Raw genomic sequence first — 8,203 nt, 5'->3', positions numbered from 1 at the left:
TTGCACCTATCCCTTCTCAACATTGTATATGCATTTGTGTCTTTGCTTCTCACATCTCCCTTCTAACTACAAGGGCAGAGACCTTGCCCTTGTGGTTCCCTGCTGCATTCCCGGCATGAAGACCAGGAATCGATGCTCACGTTTGTTGAATGAATGAACAAACATGCTGCTAGGAAGAGTAGAGGTAGGATTTGAACCTTTGCAATCTGATGCCAAAGCCTGCCTGTGTAAACTATTTCATTGTATTTCATAGCCAACCAAACCAAATATCATTTCTCAAATTTTCACACTGAACCTGCAAGGTGGGGAATGGTCAGCAGCATTTTACTGATGAGGATGCTGGGGTCTCCTTTTTTTTTTTTTTTTTTTTTTTTTTTTTTTTGAGAGAGTGTCTTGCTCTCTCTCCCAGGTTGGAGTAGGGTGGCCCAATTTTCAGCTCACTGCAACCTCCACCTCCCGGGTTCAAGTGATTCTCCTGCCTCAGCCTCCCAAGTAGCTGGGATTATAGGTGTGTGCCACCATGCCCAGCTAATTTTTGTATTTTTTAGTAGAGACGGGTTTCACTATATGTTGGCCAGGCTGATCTCGAACTCCCAACCTCAGGTGATTTGCCTGCCTTGGCCTCCCAAAGTGCTGGGATTATAGGTGTGAGCCACCACACCCGGCCTGATGCTGGGGTCTTCTAAGTGATGTGCTGAAGGTTGCATGGAGAAGAACCCAGGGAGATAATCTTTACTTCCATGACTGATTCCACAGCCACATCTATTAGCCCTGGTCCTGCTGCCAGCTCCAGAGAGCCTCTTAACAAATAAAGGGTTTTATACAAAGGTACCAAATATGCTCACATAATAATATAGCTTTAAAACAAAGCCATTGACATCGATTTTTAAGATGTTATGAAGTTATCAGGCCGGGCACAGTGGCTCACGCCTGTAATCTCAGCACTGTGGGAGGCTGAGGCAGGTGGATCACCTGAGGTCAGAATTTCGAGACCAGCCTGGCCAACATGGTGAAACCCCATCTATACTGAAAATACAAAAATTAGTTGGACATGGTGGCACACACCTGTAATCCCAGCTACTCAGGAGGCTGAGGCAGGAGAATCACTTGAACGCAGGAGGCGGAGATTGCAGTGAGCCAAGATCATATCCACTCCAGCCTGGGTGACTCCGTATCACTTCAGCCTGGGTGACTGAGACCCCGTCTTAAAAAAAAAAAATGTTATGAAGTTATCAAATAATGTAGAGAAAAACCATCTAAATGTGAGCCCTATATAGGCTGTCATGCCCACAGTTAAATACAGTGTCAGGAGAACCATGCCCCAGAGTGGAACAAGACTGAATTGCAGGCTCTGTCTGTTGGGTATCTACTGGGATATCATGGTGTCTTCATGGCTTGCCTCACCTCAAAGAGGAATATTTCTAGTCCTGACTGCAATGATGAATAGCCCTTCACCTTCCTTGAGTCTGTGTAATGTAATAAGGTACCTACATTAGAAGTCTTGTGAATAGGTAGAGAAAAACATTTATATCCACAATTTCATGCCTTAGCTGGGATCCAGCATCCCTGGAGGAACACAGGGAGCAACTGTGAGCTCCTTGACGACAACACTCACTCTGTCCCATTCACGGTAGGGACACCCTGAGCATGCCTGGCAGAGAAAGAGAGAAGCTGGGGCTGGGAGAGACAGGCCTGGAACTGGAGCCAGACAAGTGGAATGCAGTTTCCCTGGCCTCTTGATGACTGCACAACTTTTGGCAATTTATTTACACCTCTGTGAGCTTCAGCAAAAATTCTGACATTACAAGATCATGATAATGATTAAATGCGACAGTATATGTATGTAAAGAGTAGACCATAGAATACATTCTCAATAAATGGGGTAGAATTTTGAAGGGGGGTGGAATCAACCAGCCTGTCTTTGTGTATTTTACAGTCTAGCTGGGAGCCAGGCATTAGTCAGTTTCACAGAGAAATATGTTACAAGAAGTTGCAATACACAGAGATGTGCTCTGACAAGGAGGAATCAGGGAATATGTTTGAGTTAAGATGTGAAAGATGAGTAAGAATCAGCTAGGTGGATTTCAATGACTTAGGTTACCTGCATTCATTCCCATTTTCTTCAATTACAGCACCCTTATTTTTCATTTGAGGAGCTACTCTTCTATCTGTCAGTATTGCTTCAATAGGATTGTCACCGTTAGCCTGACTGCTCAGATCTAATCCCATGACTTTTACTAAAATTGTTGTAATAAATACTCTTCCTGAAATGATTATTGGTAGACTAGGACATGGTCCTGAAGCTAGAATATGGGAAGGGTGGACCTCAATGAAAGGAAAAAGAGAAAAACAGAAATGAAAGAGAAAGAAACAAAGGTAGAAGCTAAGAACAAGATTTAGATCTGAGACCAAGACCAAGATGGAAAGCCAAGAAGGGAGACTAAACCCCAAGGTGGAAACAAGAAACAGAGGTGCCTACACACCAAATACTAATCACATTACTTGAGTCCCTGGATCCAGCCATTCCTGAAGCTAGAGATATATACCTAGATTTTCGATTATGTGAGCCAATAAATTCTCTTGCATATGCCAGTTTGAGTTGATTTTCTGTCTGTTATAACCAAAGAGTCCTAATGAATGTACTCTGGGATGGGGGGCATTTCACAAAGGGAACCACGTGCATTAAGGACTCATAGCAGGAGGAGACATTACAAGTTCCAGGACCTAAAAGGGGGCCTATATGGCTAGAGCTTCAAATGTCAGAGACAACATAGGGTAGATGATGCTCAAGGCAAAAGCAAGGGCTAGCACACTCATTATCATGGCTTCCTGAGAAAGAACCATGCGGCACACCAAATATATGTTCTAAATTATACTTCTCTCGTTTTGCAGATAAAACTAAGACTCCCAAATACACTGGTATCAGGGCTAAGAATGACACCTCTTTGGGGCTAGAACAGAGATAAAATGACCATTTTGTGCTTTAAGAAAATTCAACATAATCCAAAATGCCTAAAAGGGATAGTTGATCCAGGTCATAGAAAAATGACTTGGATGAATTTTATATCATTTGTCTCATGGCTTGATCAGAGGCAACTTGGCTTGAAGCATCACTAGATGCAGGGCTCAAATGCAGAATCACAGCTAAGCAGAGAGAGGGGGTCACTACACTTAAACACAGCCTCCAAAAGTGGTGGGGTTTTTTTTCCCCAAAAAATGTCTCTCTGGTGTTAAATAAACATGTCAATTAAGAATATGACACAAGACCAGGTGCAGTGGCTCACACCCGTAATTCCAGCACCTTGGGAGGCCAAGCGGGTGGATCACCTGAGGTCAGGCATTCGAGACCAGCCTGGACAACATGGCAAAACCCTGTCTCTCCTAAAAACACAAAATTTAGCTGGGCATGGTGATGCATACCTGTAGTTCCAGCCACTTGGGAAGCAGAGGCAGGAGAATCGCTTGAACCCAGGAGGCAGCAGTTGCAGTGAGCCAAGATCACACCACTGCACTCTGGCCTGGGTGACAGAGCGAGACTCCGTCTCGGGAAAAAAAAAAAAAAAAAATATGACACAAAATATGCTAAAGAGCAAGACAATGAGACACACAGAGAATGAAACCAAAGGGTGGCACATATCTTCTGTGCTTCCTTCCCCACTAATTAAATATTCTCCATCTCTCTCCCCTCCACCCATCCTGCCCCAAGGACTGCCTGTGTCTGTGTAAAAGCCTCACACTCTCCCACCACAAGTGTGTTTCTACGGCTGAGACTCAGTTTGTACGCACCTATATGGGGGATCATTGTCTCATTCTGACTGATTGCTGCCCATGCCATAAAAGCTGTTGAATATTTTGAATATTGTCCCTGGTTTCCTCTATGAAGGAAAGAAGATGACCACGAGTAGTGCCTTGTCCTGTGGACCCAAAGTCAATGTCCCCCGTTCTCACCATTGGGAAAGTCTAGAGAAGGACTCTGATTGGCCCAACCTGGGTCATGTATTGCACTCTTAGACAATCACAATGACCAACAACAGTGGGGAAGGGTGTGTCTTCCAAGTGGCCATGTCTGCAAGACATATATTTGCCAGCCTCACCAGAATCACATTGAGTGGGGGTAAAACTGTTCCCCTAAAAAAACAGTATTGCCAGGGAGGTCAAAAGAATAGTTGTCCACTACCCCTGTAATGTTAAGCATTGTGTTACTTATGATGTTCAACATCATTGAAAGATGTAAGTCGTGGCCCTCAAATGGCTATAATCTAGTGATACCTTAGAGTTAGACTATTGATTTAGCAAGCAGTTACAGTGAATGCCTACTGTATGTCAGACACCTTGTCAGGCTCTGGGGATTCAACAGTAAACAAAGCAGAAAAAAATCCCTTCCTTCTGAAACTTACTTTCTAGAGAGGGGAAACAGACAATAGTCAATTAGATGAAAAGTGGTTGGTAGAAAAATAGAGCAGGGAAGGGGGACAGAAAGCACTGGGGAGTGGGCTGGTAGAGTGGTTGCCATGGTAAAGGCCTCAATGGGGAGGTGACTTTTGAACAAGGGTCTGAAGGAAGCAAACTAGGTGGATATCATGGAGAAGAATGTCCCAGGCAGAGGAGAACAAAGAGGCAAAAATTACGAGATTGGAGCAAAAAGAGTGCGGAAGAGGGTAGTAGGAGGTTATGGGAGCAGGTGACACCGTAGCATTGGCCTCATTGTGAGGACATTGGATTTTCCTCTGGGTAGATGAAAGCCACTGGTGGGTTGTGAGCACAAGTATGACATCAACTGATGTGAATTTTTAGAGAAGCCCACGGGCTGCTGCAGAGTAAACGCAGGGAAGTAGATGTGGAAGAAGAGGGGTCCCTTATGAGAGAGAGGGTGGCTGGGACCAATAGGGTAGCAGTAGAGATGACAGATGGCAAGAAGACATTTTATGTTGAAAAAAGACTTGATGGAATTTGCTGCTGAATGTGGTGTCAGGTGTGAGAGATGGAAAGGGTCAATGGAGACCCCAAATTTGTTGGTGCAATAAACTGAAACAATAGGGTTGCCATGTGCTAATCTGAGATTGTAGGATAAATAGGTTTTAAGTAATAGCAGAAGATTCTTTTGGACTTTTAAGCCCATGAGGCTTTCTAACCAACTACAGATGTTGAATAGGCAGCTGACTAAAGGAGCCTGGAGTTCAGAGGTCAGAGCTGGGTACATGCAGGGGTGTGTGTTAGGTAAGGGCAGGAAAGAGTCCATTATATTTCAGTCTCAGTAACACAGAGAAAATAGAAAATCCTTGTCCCATGAAAATGGAATCTAATTTGGAGAAATTGAATAGTTTGGATTTCTCCAAATCAAAAATTTAGAGATTCAGATGACTCATTTTTGGCCCAACACCAGGTGACTTGCTTAATGAACTTAAAATTGATGTCCTTGGGAAAAATATCTCCTATGTGAGCCTTAAAGGAGATTGTTATAACTACTCAGTGTTAAGTTCATAAAACAAAAAAAAAACTTTAATTTTTAACATGAGAACTAGAAAAATTGTGTGTGGAGGGTGGGGAGAGAAAGAGAATGTTGTCTCTATATATACATACACACACACACACAACTTCTAATCTCAAGTATTATTTCCAAGGTTGAACGTTTTCAGAGTTACTAATTTAAAAATAAACATTTTCAAAAAGATCAGTTGACCCTAGGTTCATTCTGTCTCAGAAGTCCTTCTTAATTACAAAACATGCATAACCCATTTCCTTTGGTGTGCAAAAAGGTGTGTAATTAAACCATCAGCGTAATACCTATCTCCATGTAAAACCCACACTTATGAACTTTAACTGCTGAATAAAAACTCCTATTACATGACCATTAAATATTATGAATAAAGCAAGTCATGGTAGGACTTGATTAATTTTTATGCACTATAGATTGTGTTTGGAAGAAATTTTATTTTGGTGGGTCTTTTCTAGGCAATCCCACAGCATTCAATGGCTTCACTTCAGGAAAGATGTGTGCTGAGTTGGCACAGGAAGAAGGCATTTCACCTCTTTACGGACCTCAGCTACTCTAAGGGTGTCTCTGCTCAGGGAGAAATCTCAGGCCCCACTAATAAATAATCATCAACACAATCAGCATTAGAGAGAAAGGAAATGTCAAGCGTTAAGCAGAAAAACCTACATGATTCCCCCGGGGATAGTTTCGAAAGATGACAACTTTTTTAGGTTAATACAAATTATTTGAACTTATTTGTAGCTGAGGTCCATAAGGAGGTCAAATGCCTTCTTCCTGCATCAACTTCTTCCTACACATCTTTCCTGAAGTGAAGCCATTGAAGGCTGTGGGGTTGCCTAGAAGACCCAGCAAAATAAAATTTCTTCTAAACACAATCCATAGTGCATACAAATCACACAAGAGCCATGGTTTGAGTCTGACAATACTATATTTGAAATTCTGAAAAGCATAAATTTGTGCCTTGAGAGCTGAGGCTTGGAGATTCTGGGCTTAGACTTTGGGAAGAGTTGTGAACATCATCTCAAAATCCCCAACAGAATTTATTCTATGAACCTCCGAGTGGGAAAGCAGGATGGAAAGCAATGTCTCCAACCATAAAGAACAGAGTTTGATGAAGAGGTAGGAAGCAAAATTTGGAGCAAAGATGGCTACAACTTAGAAGCTCAGGTCTGAGAAGTGCCCAACACAGCGCCCCACCTGGGGTAAATGTCAGAGACACCAAATATATTCAGAGGGATTCCAAAATGGAAAGCTCCTGATCTAGGTTTTCCAGGATTAAGCCAGAGACAAAGAAATCTGTACCCAAAGAGGACTCTTAACAAGAAATAACGGTGATGATGTGAGGAGGTGACCTTTCTTCTGGAGGCCCTCAGTAGTGGATATGAGCCTAGAAACTGAGAAGTAATAGCACTGGCACCCAGGTAAAGTGGGGAACACAGGCAAAGAAGCTCCGTCAAGCATTTCTTTCTCCTCTCTTCTTCTATTCCTTGATATACAGAAAATCCCACTAAGGGAGCGTGCTCTTGGAAAAGAGTAGTGTCTAAAGTCAAAGCACAAGCAAATTCCTTGAGGGTTGGGTTCAGCGCACAGGGAGGTGGAAAATATGATACAGCCATGCCTGTTGTGAGGCAAGGGGCTCAAACGCCCAACCCCTCCCCCTAGGGTGTGGATGCAGCTTTATCCCAGAGTCCACTTTACTACCCAGATAAGCGAATACCACAGGCTGTGTAAGTAGAGGGGGAAAAACAAAACACCTCAGAAATACAATTACTGTGAAAGACAGATAGCTATCATTTAAAAATAAAGTCAAAGTAGAGATTTTTCAGCATGGGCATTTTATTTTATTTTTGAGATGGAGTCTCACTCCATTGCCCAGGCTGGAGTGCAGTGGTGTGATCTTGGCTCACTGCAACCTCCACCTCCTGGGTTCAGGTGATTCACCTGCCTCAGCCTCCAACTAAGTAGCTGGGATTACAGGCACCCACCACCACATCCAGCTAATTTTTGTATTTTTAGTAGATATGGGGTTTCACTATGTTGGCCAGACTGGTCTCAAACTCCTGACCTCAGGTGATCCACCTGCCTCAGCCTCCCAAAGTGTTGGGATTACAGGCATGAGCCACCATGCCTAGCCCTCAGCATGGACCTTTTAGAGAACACTCTTAGAGGAAGTATTCCAACAAAAGAAAAATGAATCCTATTATATTTGCTAAATGAAGGTAAGTAAATAACATAGAAAAGTTTACTTTTGTGTACAAAAGCAGGGATGAAAACAACACACAATCTTAATAATCTAGAACAAAATTCCAGATGACATCAACAGGCAAGTGTTGTGGCAGGGAAGGGGGGCTGTAATCTAAGAGAATAACAAGAGAGACGGGAGAGCAAGCCACGGTAGCTGTCTTATTCAGAGAATGTATAGTTTATTTGTAGGCTTAAGAAATGTATATGGAAGCACAGTAATGTACATGGATCTTAATAAAGTAGTTGTAACCATCAAAATAATGAAAATTGTATGCAGAACTCTCAAGCCATCAGTAAGGGAAAAATGATGAGGAAAACAGTATATAGAAAACAGGAAACGAGAGCAAAGACAAGTGTTAATAAATGGTTTTACAATACATATAAACATGTTAAATTCAAAAATGAAAGGCTCTGATGTTAGAGAAAACAAGTTCTAGCATATGTTCTTTGTAAGAAGCACACAAA

The sequence above is a fragment of the Macaca thibetana genome, chromosome 2 (assembly GCF_024542745.1).
Source record: "Macaca thibetana thibetana isolate TM-01 chromosome 2, ASM2454274v1, whole genome shotgun sequence".
Taxonomy (NCBI): domain Eukaryota; kingdom Metazoa; phylum Chordata; class Mammalia; order Primates; family Cercopithecidae; genus Macaca; species Macaca thibetana.
This window is presented reverse-complemented; position numbering follows the sequence as displayed.